Source organism: Arachis hypogaea, chromosome 4, assembly GCF_003086295.3.
Source record: "Arachis hypogaea cultivar Tifrunner chromosome 4, arahy.Tifrunner.gnm2.J5K5, whole genome shotgun sequence".
Classification (NCBI taxonomy): domain Eukaryota; kingdom Viridiplantae; phylum Streptophyta; class Magnoliopsida; order Fabales; family Fabaceae; genus Arachis; species Arachis hypogaea.
The window spans coordinates 6195625-6215304 of record NC_092039.1 but is presented as its reverse complement, the minus strand read 5'-3'; the positions used below and the strand labels follow the sequence as shown (position 1 = coordinate 6215304).

Here is a 19680-nt window from a genome sequence, read left to right as displayed (position 1 = left end):
GTTGATCATGACCTCGTGATAATTAGATTATATTTTACTGTTAAATTTTATATTAGATTATATTATACTTTAGTGTATTTATTTATATTTTATTTATTATTTTATTATAAAAGAGTTATTCTGATTAAATTATAATTTTGAACCAATAAATAAATAAATTAATAATTAAAGTAGTTCAATGACTATTTTGATGATTAGTTCAATTTTTAAAACTTTTTTTTAGTATTTTTTTGTACTTTTTGACTGAATCATTAAAAACGATTTTTTGCCAAAAACTAGAGTAGTTATATGTAGTTTTCAGAATTATGATTTTTGTCACCATGCTCTACTTTTCTGAATTGAAAATTTATTATCCTTTTGCAAATAAATGCGGGCTTTATTTTAGCATAAACTAGGTAAAAATTATTTAAAATATCTTTAGATAAAAATATTTGATCTCATCATTTATTGATTAAATTGTTATGTATTAAATTTTGATACGTAATTTAGATGAAAAGTATTGTCATTATTAAAAAGTGTTATTATATTTTTAAAATCGTTATTTTAGCATTGATACTAACATTTTAATTTGTTTAAAATTTAAATTTTAAATAAAAAATTTATTATAAGATTGTTTTATCTTTTTATTTTTTTAATTTTATAATATCATTTTTCTATGTTTATTTTATTATATTTTGATATTTTTTATTTTTTTCAATTTTAATAATCTTTTACAAATTAAATTTTTATTTATGGTTTTTATAATTCTTTTAATAATTTTTTATTTTTAAAGATTTAATTAATCTATTAATTTTATTTTTTAATTACTTTATTTTTAGTATGACAATTATTATTTATTTTTAAATTGTGAATAAAACATATTATAAAATTAAAATTTTAAAATATATATTTTAACTGTAACTAATAAATAATTTTAAAAAAATATTTTTGTTGTCTTTATATAAATGATGCTTTTTTTCGGTCATTTTTTGTGCGGCATTAAATAATTCTATATAGAGGTGTCAACTTTAATTGGATTTTTGCATCTGCAATTATCGAATTAGCATACATTAGATGGATCGACAAAAAATATCGAAGAAGTAAATATAAACAAGAGGCAATAAGCATGAATGCGAATAATTAATCTTTTTTATAAAAAAATTTATTTATATATTTTTTTGTCTTTATTTATTTACTTAACTTTAACTCTTAAAGAAGTGAAAAGGCAAATTTTATAAGGTTTTAATGATCCTTTTTATATGTGTTTTTATCTAACCACACGCAATAATCAAAAGCTGTCGACAATTTACTTTTCTCCCTAATTATTTCATTATCCCATAAGTAAATTGAAGAGCTAAAGTCTTCCTAAATAAATACTTAGCTTGAATATATTCTGAAATAAATAATTAAAAATATACTTATAACTTCTTCATTTTATTTATAATATTTAAAACTGTATTAAAAGATAATTTTAAACTCAGCTTGTAAAGACAATAAATAAATGAAAGGAATATAAAAAAACTAACTGTTAAATAATCAATATTAGTAAAAAAAATTTCTTTATGATAATTTTTTTAACTTTTATTTTTAAAAATTTTATGATTTAAAATTTAAGATTTGAGATTTAAAATATAATATTATAGTCTACTGAAGTTAATCGAAAAAAATAGATTCTCTAGTTGAATTCTAAACACATATATTAATACAAAAATAATCATACTACGAGTATATTAAAATTAACTATTAAAATCAGTTACTAATATAAAATGGTGAATTCTATTCTACCATTTCTAAAATAAAGAGTAAATTATCCCTTGTGATATATACAGTGATTATTCATAAATTATTTTTCTACCAGAACTCCAAAATTTACGTTATCTTCTCTTTTCTTTTCAATTGACGTGATATTTCTCTTGAGACTTGATAGTATTGTCATTTTCATAATTCCCACCAAATACACCTCTTCTTCTTCAATTTTAAAACCATAATTCCTCTCAAATCCAATCACTATTTCCAATCAATTAAGTTAGGATTTTAAACTTGTTCATATGCTTTCAGCTCTCTCCTTCTTAAGATTTTTTTCCTAGTATTTTTTTTAAAATTCAGTCGGATCAACAATGATACTCTTTTTCAAATAACCAACCCTCGTAACCTTGTATAACTATATAATAAACACAAATCAAAATATTAGTTAGTCAAAAAAATAATGAGTCAATAATGATCATTTTAGGATTTTTATTATCTGAATAATGATTGAAAAATAATTTAAGAGCAATTAAAGAAAAAAAATAAAAAATAAAATACCTTGATATCTTTTTTCACGCACCAATTACCATCATTTTTAACTAATATATCACAAATTTCTATTAGTTTTTTAGCTTTTTCGTTAGGATTTTCTAACGATCGTATTAGAGATAGCAATTAGATTTGACGAAGTTATTCGAACTTTGGAATTTTAGTTGAAAGACAATTTATCAATAATCACTGTATATGCCACAAAAGGTAATTTATCCTTTATTTTAGAGAGGACATGATAAAGTTCACCATATAAAATATATATTGAAAATATAAAATAAATATTAAAAATTAGTTAAATAATATGTACATTCTTATATAAATATATAAGAACCGAATTTAATAACTGATTTTATCATACAAATAACATTTTTAAACACAAAAATAAGGAAAAGTCTAGAGGGCCAGCAGTTTTGTTAAATTTTGGCCAGCATGTAACCAGCAGAGAAATGTGAGTCATTGGATGAAATCTCACACCAATCTCACCCCATTAAATCATCATTGATGGTTATTTGCTGGCTACCAATCACAAAAGTTGCTGCTACTAGCATTGCTCCAAAAATAATATATCAATATTTTTCCCACAGTTTTATTCCTTCTCCTACTATATAAATTGCACGTAACTATGCAACACTTAGACACAAAATAAAAGACTAACCCTTCAAGAAGAACCAAGACATCATCAAGCATGGCTGCCATGAGATCAAGCTGCTGCCTGATCATCATTTCTCTCCTTGTTTTGGGTTCTCTTTCCGCCTTTGCTCGGATGTACGTAAAACCCATGGACGTCAATGATCCCCATGTGGTGGAGATTGCGAATTTCGCAATCACAGAGCACAACCACAAATCTAACGCAAATCTAAAGCTAGTAAAGATCGAAAGTTGCAATAGGCAGGTACACGGTGTTTTAGGCAACAGCTACCAGCTTGTGCTGTTGGCCAGCAATGGAACCACTGAAGAGACTAATAAGTATTGGGTACGGTTGGGTATTCAGCCATCCGAGAAATACGTGCTTGGAAGCTTTATTCTTGCACCCTCTCTTTATCATTAGATCAAATGATTAATCTCTGGTGGAAACTCAGGTGAAGTCGACTTCACATGAAGTTGATACTGAGAACTGTTAGATGATTTGACTGATTTGACTAAATTTTAAACTAACGGTTTTCAAGTATCAATTTCACACTATAATATGTTTTTATTTTAATTTGTATATGTCTAATGTCTTATGCATGCGTTTTTTTTTTTCTATCATGAACATTTGTATTTATTTTTACGGCAAGTTAACATACTTATAAAATATATTTGTGATCAATTAATTAAGTAGCGTGCATGTATTATATGTATGCTTTTATCTCATAATTAAAAAGTGTATTAAGTTGAGAGGCAATATAAAATGTGTCTGTGTTATTACTATATCAAAACTAAATTAATAAAGTTGATTATAAACTACTTTCTTATCAATTAGATATCTCAAGCAAAGTAACTAAAACCACCAACACTGTAGATACATATATTGAATGCCAAGTACCAGATGTCTATGTTATTAAAAAATTTAGAAAACCAAATTTTAATTAATTAATATTATGAATTAATTTTTTGTTTTGTTTTAAAATTATCTTTTAACCTTTATTTTTAGAGAATTTAGAAGACAGGATTAGTATTTAGACTTTTAGAATATAGAGTTCAAGATTTAGAGTCTAAAAATTTAAAATAATAAAAAAACTGATTTTTTTTTCTAAAAATAGAAAAATTCAAACTCGCGACCTCTAAGTAAGTATAAAAAATATCATTTGAGTTATATTTCGTTGACAAAAAAAACTGATTGTTATTAACTGAAAAAGTTAGCTATTTAATTGAACTCCTACATTATATATACATCCTTTGTTCATATATTTCTATTTTATTTATGAGAGCCGATATTAAATAGCATAATAATTTAAAACATTTATAATTGAAAATTTAAAATATACCAGATAAATAAAAACGAAAATTCATATATATACATGTGAGTGTATGTGTGCGTGCACGTGTGTACATGTGTGTGTTAAATTTACTTAATATTTTTATTTTATAATAAACATTTTTTGGATTTCAAGCTCTAACATCATCTGTTCAAGTTTTAGAACGTGCGAAAGGAGATGTTTTTTCCTTATTCTTGTTCTTTGTCATATTTGGGTTGCTTTTCCAGTTATTTCTTTTTTTTTTTATTTTAATTGTTGTTGTGGTGCTAATCTTAATTCACTTTTTTGATATTGTTAATTTGATAAATTATTATTGAGGTAAGTTCTTTGGAATGGTTAGGTTGCTATATTTTTGTCCAAATTGTTAATAATTTGAATAATTAGTTTGATCTTAGTTCACGATCTTTATCTTATTTATTTGGTAATTTGATAAATTGTTATTGAAGTGTTGATTATGACCTTGTGATTATTAGGTTATATTTTTGTCCAATTATTAAAGTTTATATTTGACTATATTATACTTTAGGGGATTTAATTTATTTATATTTTATTTATTATCTTATTATAGAATAGTTATTTTGATCACAATAAAACTTTTTTTCGGTCTTTAACCATTTATGAATTTGACCTAGCATCTTCTCACCATTAGAAATTAACAACGCGATCCTCATCAATTTTCTCCGTGTGACCAAAAGGACCCTCTTGTCGGTTTACGGGTAAAAAATAACCGAAAGATCCTATCTGTACCAGTAACTGTTATACGTGGACTGAGTGTTGTTGATAGGATAGAATCCATGTACACAGTCATCAAAAACGCTGCAATTTTGATTCCAATTCTTAATAAGAGTACTATCAAATGTTAATGTGAACCCTAGATATCAAATCTCACCTTGCCTTCAGTGATGAACACGGAAGAACATTCATCAGGATCAATCCGTCGTTTATGGAAAGAGAAGTCGACGGGAGCTTCAAGCGACAACTCTGGCAATGTTGGCATGGTAAGGAAGAACTTCACACATCCAAGCTGTTATTGTGGAGCTCATGCGATTCTCTTTGAATCCACCACATCAACTAATCCAAATATGTTGTTCTTTGGTTGCAGTTATTTCAAGGTATATTAGAGTTTATTACATCTTACAACCTTCTCTGTAATTAGGTTGATTAAAAAATAATTGTTCATAATTGTAGACTCCTTCAACACATTGCAAATATTTTAAGTGGCTGGATGAGCTGATAACTGAGTTTGGTTATACGGTGGTAGAAGTCCAGAAGATGAAAATTTATGGGAGATTGAAGAAGTTGGAGAACAAAATTAAAGAGATGGAGATTAAGCTATAGATGTGTTATCATGGCATTTGTCATTGCTGTTGTTGTTGAATTTTTTATTACTGCACTTTAGTCTAATTGGATGTAAAAAAATTGTAACTTATTTTGGATGTTGATGTTATGAACTAGATGCATATTATGAATGATAACTGTGATGTTAAATTGTTGAATTTTAATGATGGAAAGATTGTTGTGATTTAAATTGTAAGTAACCTTGTGACATATGATCTTCTAGTATTTTTCACTGTTTTGAGTTGAAGTGACAATTTCTGAGTGTTTTGTTATTTGAAGTAAGTTTTCATACAATCTCATTGAATCAAGAATAAACCAAATCTAGTATGGCAATCAAAATCTTTATCCTGAAACGCAAAATATCATAATATATAAAAAGTTGCAAAACACCCACATGCCATTACATATTATGCCTTGGTAACTAAACAAAACAGATAATCTAAAGTGTTCAAGTATTAGAAGTTCCAAAATACTTGACCAATGTTAGGCATAGTTTACAATAAAAAATAAGTTACAAAATACTATCCAAAATACTAGCCATAACTATCTAGTCTTTATTTTTTCTGTGGAGCTTTAAAAGGGGGTGCAGTGGAGCCAAATTCTTTAAAGTTTAGTGGTGCTCTAAAGCTTGGTGCCTTGATTCCTTGTTTGAGTCCTCGTGTTGAGATGAATTGGAACAACCTAGCTGCAGTGCCAGCACTAGTTGTTGCCTATGACTTGAGAGAAATGCCAATGGATGTAGTTGATTTTGTAGCCATCTTTGGTTGGGTTGATGGGGCTTAGTTTGTGAGCACAGTGGGTAGAAGTAACGGTCCATGAACTTGAGATGTCAATTGCTTATGAATTGGCTGTTTATTCCGGAATAGTCTTGTCAATACATAGCCTTGTACTCTGTATATCCTAACCATTTGAACATCTCCTCTAAATTCTTAAAATTAACAATGTCAATGTCCAACTTGAAAAATCTCTCTACCTTACCATCAAAGTAGCTGAGCATTCCATTATCGTCTCTCTCAAACCACCCCATGGTGAAATACTGGTATAATTTCAATAGCCATCTGCAATATATAAACTTTACTTAGTAACCCATAAATAAATTATTATTAACAGACATTAATGTACTCAAAACAGACAAAAAAACTTTACTCGAAGTAATGATTCAACCCTAGTGAAAGTGACTGTTCTTCACAAATGTAAAAAAAACACATATCATACTTTATGGTGATCCATGGTAAGCATACTTCCTTCAGATCAACAAATGAAGGACTACAATGATGCTGTTTACAAACTGTTGTACAAACTCACCTCTAAGAACGGAAGTGCGGCTCCGTCAATAGCACGTCACCACTCCGTCAGCAAACGCCACGTTATTGCGCAGCTACGTCGTCCTCGCCAGCTCTCCTTCGTCGTCGTTTCTGACGGGAAGCCTGACAGTCTCTAGGGTTTACGGTAATTCTTTGTGTGGATGAGGGCAAAGAGTGAAAGTGTGTGATACTTCAGAGAGAGAATGAGGAATTTATGTTATAATATGATTCCATCTTGCATCAAAACGGCAACGTTTTTGCTAATTGTGCAAGGACCTAATTGTCTCATCAAATCGTTAGAATCCACGTCAAATAGTTACCGTTACACGTAGGATTTCTCGGTTATATTTCATGGAAGAACTGTTACAGGGTCTTTTTGGTCACACAAAGAGAATCGATGGAGACTGCATTGTTAATTTTTAATAGTGAGGGGACGCCAGACCAATTTCGTAAATAATTAGGGACTGAAGAGGAGTTTTATTCTTTTTATTAAACTATAATTTTAAATCAATAAATAAAGAAATTAATAATTAAAGTGGGTCGATGACTGTTTCAATGATCAGTTCAATTTTTAAAACCTTTCTTTAATGCTTTTTTTTTTGCACTTTTTGACTGAATTATTAGGAACGAATTTTCGCCAAAAACTAGACCAGTTATATGCAGTATTCAGAATTATGAGTTTTGTCACCATGCTCTACTTTTTTGGATTCGAAATTTATTATCCTTTTGCAAATAAATGCAGGCTTTATTTTTGCGGAGACTAGATAAAAGCTTTTAAATTATCTTTAGATAAGAACGTTTGATATCATTTATTAACTAAATTGTTACGTATTAGATTTTTGACATGTAGTTTAGATTAAAAGTATTGTTATTATTAAAAAGTGTTATTATATTTTTAAAATTATTACTTTAGTTTTGACACTAACTTTTTAATTTATTTATAATTTAATTTTTAATAAAAAATTTGTTATAAGATTGTTTTTATCCTTTTATTATTTTTTTTTAATTTTATAATATTATTTTTTTATTATTTTTTATTATATTTTGATATTTTTTATTTTTTAATTTTAATAATCTTTTACGAATTAAATTTTTATTTATGGTTTTTATAAATTCTTTTAATAATTTTTTATTTTTAAAGATTTATATTTTAACTTATTAATTTTATTTTTGTAATTGTTTTATTTTTAGTATAACAATTTTTGTTTATTTTTAAATTTTTTGAGTAAAACATATTATAAAGTTAAAATTTTAAAAAATATATTTTAACTGTAACTAAATAAATAATTTAAAAAAAATATTTATTGTCTTTATACAAGTGATGTTTTTTTTGGGGTCATTTTTTGTGCGGCATTAAATAACCCTATATGGAGGTGTCAACTTTAATTGGACTTTAGCATCTGCGATTATCCGATTAGCATACACTAGATGGACTGACCAAAAATATCGAGGAAGTAAATATAAACAAGAAGGCAATATATAAGTTGCACATCTTTATTAGGGGATTTTTTATTTAAATAAATAAAATAAATGTAATAATTATCGAAATAAATAATTTTAAAAATAATTACTGTTTTGCATTTTTTAGTCATATCTTGTTTACAGTGTAAATGAGATGACAATTCATGTATCTCGTTTACACTGTAAACAAAATATGACACGTCAGCTGCAATGTGTCTATCTCGTTTATACTGTAAACAAGATACATGAAATGTTCATCTCGTGTTCAATGTAAACGAGATATATAGAAGACAATCCCAGCAGCTATAAAAGGATGTCTAACCCTTGTTATTTTTCACAAACTTTTTCTATCCTTTTTGTGTCTCATATTTCTCACTAATACAAGGCATTAATGGCCGGTAATAGTCCGTACATAGTTGTGCTTGTTTATCCCAATTGTCGTATGAGAAATGGTGACAACGGGGTGACATTTGTGTGTTAGGATCCGATATTGTTTCGCACTCAGCGTGTGGAGACGTCGGATTTGAAGAGTTTGATATTGAGCAAGATCGGTGGTACACAAGCGAGGGAAGTCGGAAGGGTGGCGTATAGGTTGTTGGCACCCATGGGTAACGGAGTCTTCCGGTTTCGACTATTCCGACTTCTAGGGGATGAGCATGTGCGATTGATGTTCGACATTCATGGGAGGATCATGGTGGAGCAGGTAATGGAGCTTTCCACAGAGGTGGATCACAGGGATGGTGGGAGTTCCGTACACTCAACCTATGTACAGGATGACGAACCTCTCGCACCACCGCCCATTCATGTCGCCATTCCAGTGGATGAGGCAGAAGAGGGCGAGAAGGAGTCGGACGAGGATTACGTGGTGGACAGTGCGGACAACAACTCGTCCTATGGTGTGGATGGGGATGAGTGTGTTCCAGAGACACCTGTCCAGACTGTGGCGTATGTTCTGCCTCCACCTCACCCAATTTCTGTTCTATCGGTAGTGCCACCTCACTATCACAGTTTGGATCTAGATGCCATGCATGAGAGGACTCCGTTTCCTGACACGGGTGAAGAGAATTACAATCTAGACAGCAGTGTAGAGTTTTGGGTCGGCCACAGGTTTAGAAGCCAAGAGATCAACAGTGCTTCAGCGTGTGAAGAACTACAGTCTTCGCAGGAGTGCGGAGTACCGGGTGATCGAATCGGACCAGTTAAAGTACCATGTGCAGTGCCGTCAAGCTGAGAATAGTTGTCAATGGAGCCTCCGTGTGGTCCTTCGACAGAACCTCGGATACTGGAAAGCTTAAATTTAATTCTGCTTGTCAGTACTTCTGTACGAAATATTAAGTAGGTGTACGACATGGCTAAAGCAATACTATTTTGTTGTGTTCAAGGAGGTTCGGAGAGTTGGTGGAGTGCACAGTTGTCTAGTACCCACCATGTCTTAAGACCATCGTCAGTTAGACAGCAGTCTGATCTGCAGGGTCATCTTGCCATTGATTCAGTCTAACTCCTCTATAAGCATTCTGGTTTTGCAAGGTGCGGTCTAAGCAAGTTATCACTTCAAACCATTCCACAGAAAGGTGTGGATGGCCAAGCAGAAGGCAATTGCACAAATATACGGGGATTGGGAAGATTCGTACAAAACTATACCTTAATACAACATAGCAAGTATTTAAATTCACAATATATTCTAAGTCATGACTAACCTCATCGAACCGTAATCGGTCGATCAAAACCTTCCAATGCAGTACCCTGGCCTGATGCTGATCCCTACTCTGTTGCTGCAATCCAACCAACCTGACAGTAAGGGAGATATATACGATTCGTTAAGTAACAAACCATATGAATTGACAACAAAATTTAATGTGAATACAAAAATAATATTTGGTTATCTCGCAGCTAGCGGATACTGGTAGATTCCTCTATCTGGTGGACGCCACTGAGAAAATCTCTGATAAATCCAGCTCATCAAAAGTGGAGTGCAATCGGCAATGTCCGTGACGCCCCGCTGTGCCGCCAAACAAAGTGACTGGTACGTCTGGAGAAGCGGTAGCCATCGTATGTGCACCAGGTTGTTGGATTTGTCTGTCAGCAGATATCTTCCGATCAGTAAAATAATATAGCATCGGGCGTACTGTCGGAGGGTCTCCAGGTCGTCGGTCGGGAACATCTGGCGGACACGATCCCGTAACCACACCAGCTTCATTGTGAAAGACCCCTTCCTTTGTGCAGCCTACTGTGCCGCCACTGGAGGCCTAGCACCAAGCAGCTACTCCACCATAGCCCACGTCTCCATGCCGTACCACCTATCGAAGTCACGGATGCACCCTCAACGGGGTTGTCGTGTGCGCGTAGATCTAGGTGGTACGCCACATCCTGCAAGGTGATAGTGACCTTACCCCCCACGGGAGATGAAACGTATGCGTCCCAGGACGCCAACACTCCACGAGTGCCGAAATCAGGGAATTGTCAAAAGTGAAGTCCCTGTGTGGCACCGTGTCGCCGAATCCAGTATCTGCCAAATATGGGACGATGACGTTCGGTGGAGAAAAGGTATGGCTCACTCGCCGGAACGGTAGAAGGCGGGGCCTCTGAACAATGAAATAAAAATTCAGCCTTATAAAGAGATGATCATAAATTTATGCACATATTTGAATTCTTACTCTTTTTTTTATTTTGTGTTTAAATCAACATAACATGTTATACACATCAATTATTTCTATCTAATTTACAGTTACTTTTAATTAAGAAGATACTTCCATGTTTCTAGCCTACACATGTCTCTAAATTACATATGGCAGAATACCTTTCATAATTATAACGTTATACATACTAATAACCTAGCACAAGAAAAATAAAGTTCCAAATCAATAATTAAGTTATAACAACCTTACACAAGAAAATAGAGTTCCAAATTTCTTCTAGAGACCACTCACTAAACTATTTAACTATGTTGTTGTCAATTCAGGACTACTTTAACAATGGCTATATACTTAGATTAAACGAACAGAATACAACTAACTTTGAAGTCGACCGTCCTGATGTAATACGATGTATCGTTCAGCCTGTTGATGTCTCCGTCGTTCCCTGCCTGACGCACCATCACCGTATAGGTCTAAAATAGGATAAGAAAGGAACAAAAGAGGAAAGAAAGAGGTTGACTCAGTCAAAATAGGGCTCAGACTGCTGCTGTAAACGATTTCTATTTATAGGCGCAGACAGGCCTTATCTCGTTTACAGTGTAAACGAGATAGACATGTTACAACTGACGTGTCATATCTCGTTTACAGTGTAAACGAGATACATGAATTATCATCGTAAATGAGATATGACTATGGAATACAAAACGGTAATTATTTTTACAATTATTTATTTCGATAATTATTACATTTATTTTATTTATTTAAATAAAAAATCACTTTATTGGGATTTATTTTTAACACAAAAAACAAATTAACTTAATTTTGATAAATTATGGTCAGTCAATAAGCATGAATGCGAATAATTAATCTTTTTATAAAAAATAAAATTTATTTATATATTTTTTGGCTTTATTTATTTACTGAACTTTAACTCTTAAGGAAGTAGGAAGGCAAATTTTATAAGATTTTAATTATCCTTTTTATATGTGTTTTTATCTAACCACACGCAATAATCAAAAGCTGTCGACAATTTACTTTTCTCCCTAATCAATTCACTATCCCATAAGTAAATTAAAGAGTTAAAGTCTTCCTAAATAAATACTTAGGTTGAATATATTCTGAAATAAATAATTAAAAATATACTTATAACTTCTTCATTTTATTTATAATATTTAAAACTGTATATTAAAAGATAATTTTGAACTTAGCTTGTAAAGACATTAAATAAATGAAAGGAATATAAAAAAAACTTTTAAATAATCAATATTAAAAAAAATTCTTTATAATAATTTTCTTTTAACTTTTACTTTTTAAAATTTTATGATTTAGAATTTAAGATTTGAAATTTAGAATTTAATATTATAGTTTACTGATGTAACCGAAAAAAATAGATTCTCTAATTGAATTCTAAATACATATATTAATACAAAAACAATCATGCTACTAGTATACTAGAATTATCTATTAAAATCAGTCATTAATATAAAATATATATTAAAATATATAAAATATATATTAAAAATAAGTTAAATAATATATACATTTATATATAAATATATAAGAATCCGTTTTAATAGCTGAATTTAATGTACAAATAATATTTTTAAACATAAAAATAATATATCAATATTTTTTCCACAGTTTTATTTCTTCTCCTACTGTATAAATTGCACGTAGCTATGCACCATTTAGACACAAAATAAAAGACTAACCCTTCAAGAAGAACCAAAACATCATCAAGCATGGCTACCATGAGATCAAGCTGCCTGATCATCATTTCTCTCCTTGTTTTGGGTTCTCTTTCCGCCTTTGCTAGTACGTTAGTTCACAAAACACATGGATGTCAATGATCCCCGTGTGATGGAGATTGCGAATTTCGCAATCACAGAGTACAACCACAAAAATAAAGCGAATCTAAAGCTAGTAAAGATCGAAAATTGCGTTATGGAGGCACGTGTTGGAGGCAACAGCTATCAGCTTGTGGTGTTCGCCAGCATGGGAACCACCGGAGAGAATAATAAGAAGTACTTTTTTGAGGTAGGAATACGTGCTTGGAAGCTTTTTCATTAGATCAAATGATTAATATCTTATAAAATTAATAGAAATAAATAAGTATTATTAAAAAATAAGACTATAATATGTTTATTTTGATTTGTATATGTCTAATGTCTAATGTCTGATGTGTTTTTTTTTTCTATCATGAACATTTGTATTTATTTAATTTTTACGGCAAGTTAGCAAACTTATAAAATATATTTGTGATCAATTAATTAACTAGCGTGCATGTATTATATGTATGCTTTTATCCGATAATTAAAAAGTGTATTAATTTGAGAGGCAATATAAAATTTGTCTGTTATTACTATATCAAAACTAAATTAATAAAGTTAATTATAAACTACTTTCTTATCAATTAGATATCTCAAGCAATGTAACTAAAACCACCAACACTGTATATCAATGTTCTGAAAATCGGTTCGAATCGGCCGGTCGAACCGGTCAAATCATGAACCGGTCACAGTAGCGGTTCGGATAATAAGAAAATTGCAGTATTTAAAAATCGGATTTGAATTGACGAACCGGCCGGTTATTGGTCGGTCGATCCGAACCGGGATCCGGCCGCTTTTTTAACATTGCAGCAAAATGCCGCCGTTTTGTGCTGCTGAGGGAACCCTAATTCCCTTTTCTGAGTTTTTTTCTCCTTCGCAAGTTCGCAGCCTCTACTTTCTCCTTCCTCCAGCTTCTCAGTTGTCAACTCCAGCCTCCTAAAGAACAGAACACCACCCAGTCACCGCACTCACCGCACTCACTGCACTCACCACCCAGTTGTTAACTCCAGACTCCAGGAGGCCCTCAACGCACTCACCGCCGTCGCACTCACGCCCTCACCAGCGTCGCACTCTCAGCCACTTCGCATGTCACCAACGTCGAGCCCTGCCTCTGAGAAAGCAATAGAGAAGCGTTGAAGCGTTGAAGCGTTGTCCTTCGAGCTCTGAGAGAAAGCAACAGATTTCTTCATTTCCAGGTAATTTTTAATTAGGTTATGAACATGATTTTGTGATGCAATCCGATTCTGATGAAACTGTGCTCTGATGAACTGAAGTCTGAGTCTCTACTCTCTGAAAACTGAAACTGTTATGAGTTCATTTTGTGATTTCATTGATTCTGATGAACTGAACTGATGAACTGAACTCTGAGTCTCTACTCTCTGAAACTGTTTTGAATTTATTTTTTGATTTCATTGATTCTGATGAACTGTGCTCTGATGAACTGAACTCTGAGTCTCTACTCTCTGAAGCTGTTATGAATTTATTTTTGATTTCATTGATTCTGATGAACTGAACTCTGAGTCTCTACTCTTTGAAACTGTTTTGAATTTATTTTTTGATTTTATTGATTCTGATGAACTGTGCTCTGATGAACTGAACTCTGAGTAAACTGTTATGAATTTATTTTTGATTTCATTGATTCTGATGAACTGTGCTCTGATGAACTGAACTCTGAGTCTCTACTCTCTGAAGCTGTTATGAATTTATTTTTGATTTCATTGATTCTGATGAACTGTGCTCTGATGAACTGAACTCTGAGTAAATTGTTATGAATTTATTTTTTGATTTCATTGATTCTGATGAACTGTGCTCTGATGAACTGAACTCTGAGTCTCTACTCTCTGAAGCTGTTATGAATTTATTTTTGATTTCATTGATTCTGATGAACTGTGCTCTGATGAACTGAACTCTGAGTAAACTGTTATGAATTTATTTTTGATTTCATTGATTCTGATTTCATTGGATCATTTTGATGATGCTATGTTGGGTTTGATTGGTTGTTTGAGGACTTTTGAACTTTGAATTTGTATTTGAATGAGATTATAACATTTGGTTTATGTAGTACTTTTAATTTGAATGATATTTTAAAGTTTAGATTAGACTATAATTATATTTTCATGTGCTTATTTACATTTTAATTATTATTTTATTATAAAACGATTTTTACGGTTCAACCACGGTCAAACCGGTTGAACCTATGAACTAGTGAACCAGTGCCTAGAGCGGTTCGATGACCGGTTCGGTTTTCAGAACCTTACTGTATATACATATATTGAATGCCAAGTACCAGATGTCTATGTTACTAAAAAATTAGAAAACCAATTTTTAAGTAATTAATATTATGAATTAATTTTTTGTTTTGTTTTCAAATTATCTTTTAACCTTTATTTTTATAGAATTTAGAAGATACGATTAGTATTTACACTTTTAGGATATAGAGTTTAAGATTTAGAGTGTAAAAATTTAAAATAATAAAAAAATTGATTTTTTTTTTAAAATAGGAAAATTCGAACTCACGACATCTAAGTAAATAAGTAAGTATAAAAAGATTATATCATTTAAGTTATAATTCGTTGGTAAAAAAACTGATTGTTGTTAACCGAAAAAGTTAGTTATTTAATTGAACTTCTACATTACATATACATCCTTTATTCATATATTTCTATTTTATTTGAGAGCTGATATTAAATAGCATAATAATTTAAAACATTTATAATTGAAAATTAAAAATATACCAGATAAATATAAATGAAAATTATATATATATATATATATATATATATATATATATATATATATATATAGGCGCGTACGTGTGTGTTAAATTTACCTAATATTAAACATTTTTGCATTAAAGTTCTATAAGACCAATATGATGTGGCTCCATAAAATTAAAGGACAATGTTAGTAGCGATCAATAATTTTAGTAAAAAAAAAAACTAAAATTAAAAATTAATCGTATTAGTTTAAACAAAAAATAAAAATAAAAAAGTCAATGAATTATAATTCAAATGATATAATTTTTTTATATTCATTTAAAAGATCATAAATTCGAATCTCCCTGTCTTTAGTTACAAAAAAAAATAAAAAAAAACCGAATAACATTTTAACATTTTTGTGCACGTACGGAGTGATTAATTAGTTATTCGGGTTGATTTACAAAATGTTAGTACAAATTGAAAAATTCCGACTCATACGTATTAAGTAAAAAAAAAATTTAGATTATGCAGAGTCGAGTGTAAAGAATGATCAAAGTCAAAATTAGAACAATTTTAAGAAAAAATTAGATTATGCAGAGTCAAGTGTAAAGAATGATCAAAGTCAAAATTAGAACAATTTTAAATTAACAGCATGATACAAAAGGTAAGAATTTTGTTTTTTCTTGAATAATAAGATTTTTGTTTGATCCTCAAGTTGGGTTGAGAATATAAATGTAGATTTTGAGGAACAAACTGAGGTGGAAATATAAGTGGTTTGAAAAAAGGAAGAAGTTAGATTATGGAATGAGAAAAAATAGGTGGAAATTTAAGTATAGTCGATTTTACGTGAAATTGATAACTGAGAATTGTTAGATAATTTGACTGATTTGACTAAATTTTCATCTAACATCTCTGAATTATCAACTTCACATAAAGTCAACTGCATTTGAGTTTTTATCGAAAAAATATTATGCAAACCTAATTTCATAGTCTATAAATTGGAGAAATTCAAAAGAAACAGAGAACTTCAATTTAAACACTTTGTCATTATTCATTACACAAAAATTCTACAAGTTCTCAATTACACTTGATGCATCGGAAGTCAATAAAATACAAATACACGGGAGTATCTCGCGTCCATTTTAATTTATTTCTTTTGTTTTTCTTGTCTTTTTAATTTTATTTTTTTGCATTTTCTTACTGTTCAAGTATTTTTATTTCCTGTTTTACTTAAAGATCTCGTTTATTTATCAACTTTTTATTTATTTTATCTTTGTGTTTTTACGTTATTTTATTTCTTTCTCTTCAAGTATTTTATTTTTAAGTTTTACTTTTTTTTCTTATCTATTTTAAGCTATATTTATTTTTTTTGTACAATTTGTTATGTACATGTGTTTTTACATAATTCAATTTGACATAAATACTAAATAATTTTTAAGTTGAACTCATTCTTTTTTTAAAAAGAGTCGTATTTACTCTTTGAATTAAAATTTTTATACAAATTTAATTTAATATCTTGACAAAATTACCAAAAATAAAATGAAATAATGTCGTAATATGCATGTCTCTTAAAAAAACGGTAAGACAAATATAAAAGTAAAATATACATTAGTTAAATTGAAGAGCCAACTAATTAATAAGCCTTCCATATTATAAATTGCATGTAGAAGATGATGATAATGATGACGATGATGAGAAGTAATTACCTAATTAATGTTAGGTGCATGCTATGGTGTTTATATATATTTGCCTAATTTATTAAAATGAGATAAAATTTAATATTTAAATTAAAAAATATAAAAATAAATAATTTTTTAATATTTAAAACTTACTATAAAAGATAACTTTAGTATTTTCGACACTAAAATTATAGGCACCATAGAATTGGCCTTAATGTTATGCGGGTGTTGTTGTTCCTCTTGTGCTTTGGTCCTCTCAACAGAGTCAGCGGGAGAAGTAGTAGGTCAGCATCGTTTATGAAGTTAACGGTTCCGTTAAGTTTAGACGTGAACGACCCTGGCGCAATTGAAATGGGCGAATTTCGCGGTGACTGAGAATAACAAGAGAACTAATGACAACTTGAAGCTGGCTTAAATCCTTAGGTGTTCAGGACTTGGATACGCATTCGGCAACTTCTACTTCTTCAAGCTGTTGGCCATGGATGCAATCCAACAAACTAATACATACCTCGCTAAAGTGCATCAGTTCTTGACCATTTGTATGTTGAGTTATTTATTTGTGGATGATATATATATATATATATATATATATATATATATATATATATATATATATATATATAGTTTCTAGTATGCCATATCAAACTTGTGTATCGTAATTATATTTTAAATATAAAAGAATATAAGTAAATAATTTTTTACCAATTAACTTTAAATAATTGTAATTAATGATTATTAATTTTTTATTTAAAAAATAAAATTAATAATAATTAATTAGTATAAAATAGTACAATTTAAAATATTTGTTAATTTATTATTGATTAGACATTTAATGATTACTTAACGAAATTATTTAAATATTTAACATTTGGTTGTTCACATTAAATTTAACTTTATTTAAGAAATGCAAAGAAGGCTATCAAAAAGAAAGAAAGACAACATAGCTAGCATAAATAGATAATACGAAAAATAAATAGCCTCCCTAAATCGTTAGGAAAATCATATAGGAATTTGCAATTAATAATTATATATATATATATATATATATATTATATGATATTTTGATCAAAGATTTGACTTTTTTCTCAATTTATTATTAATTCGACTTAAAATGGTCTCTTAAATTAATCGTGATAATATTAAAAAAATAAAAAATATCTTATTTAATTTTTATAATTATTATAATAACTAATAAATATTAAATAAAATAAATTTTGATTAATTTTTTTATTATATTCAATTGGATTCGATCAAATTCAGTCAAACTCACAAGTCCATGACTAAATCAGTAAGTTTGTGATTTTGCCCTGTTTTTTACTTGGAAAAAAGCCACACATATTTTTCTATTAGAATTATAATAACACTCCTAAAATACTCACTCACGAGTCAAATTCACTCGTCTATGTCATTTCTCTCATCTCAAGTCTCACTCTCTTATTTTCTGTTTGTCATCGCGTTGCCACCATTCACCTGCGTCTGCTATTCTATTCTGTTTTAATTTGTGTCATCATCTTCATTGGTCTCTACCTCTGTTGCTTTCTACAATGCCTTTCTTCGCGTCTTTGTTGTTCGCAACTCTACTTTTTTATTGCTGTTCACGAGTTCACCTGCTTCTCTTTCGTTATCATTAAGTCTCTTATTCTCTGGCTTCTATACGACGTTTTTGGCTCTTTGTTATCATCGCTATTCTTTGTTGTTGCTGCAATGATTTTTTGTGATTGCATTCAGCCATTTAAGTAATGTTATTGTTAAAAAAATTGCTTTAAACTTTTACAAATTAAAATTTAGTCATTTAGATTTTTTTTTTGTTTTATGTTTTTACAATTAGGTCACTAGGATTTATTATTTTAATTTTATAATTTATAGAATATTAGATTATTGGTTAATGGTTGTAAATGTAGACTATTAGTAATTTATTTAATGTCGAACTTGAAGAAAATGATTTTCTAACGAAGATGATACTGATGTCAGGAAATATGAAGATATTAAAGGATTTTACTTTTAGTTTATTAGAACTTTTAATGGCGTGTGTTAAAATAATGTACTTGTTGTTATAATGTGTCCTTAACTAATTGCATAAGTATAATTGTGAAGGATTTATATTTGTTCTAAAATACTTGTTATAATTTATAATGTGTGTTATTTAGTTTATTATGTGATTTAAGGTTCATATTGTTAATTTTGAATGATTAGATTTGAGTGTGCGCGCGTGTATTAAAAAAAATTATAACAGGTAAACTCGTACGAGTCTACGAGTTAACTTGTGAGTCGAGTTTAGGCCAGCTCTACGAATTTACTTAAACTTGCGAGTTTGACAACCTTGATCTTAGTCTATTAATTTTTTTCACAAAGTGATTCATCACATCGATATAAATTAGAGGTAAATACCAAATTGGTACTCGAAAGATTTTGGCGGATAAAATAGTACTTGACCTTTTTTATTGGCAAAATGATCCCTAAAAGATTTTAAAATTTGACAAGCGTAGCCCTGGCGTGGCCACC

General features: G+C 29.8%; 2 long non-coding RNA genes across 2 annotated transcripts; both read left to right on the top strand.

Moving 5' to 3' along the window:
- Positions 1-2809: 2809 nt before the first annotated feature.
- LOC112794174 (uncharacterized) lies at positions 2810-5763 on the top strand. Its single transcript, XR_011880705.1, has 2 exons — positions 2810-5347; positions 5424-5763. It is a non-coding gene; the product is annotated as an uncharacterized lncRNA (long non-coding RNA).
- Positions 5764-12597: 6834 nt separating this feature from the next.
- LOC112796009 (uncharacterized) lies at positions 12598-15155 on the top strand. Its single transcript, XR_003199002.3, has 2 exons — positions 12598-13008; positions 13682-15155. It is a non-coding gene; the product is annotated as an uncharacterized lncRNA (long non-coding RNA).
- Positions 15156-19680: the final 4525 nt, after the last annotated feature.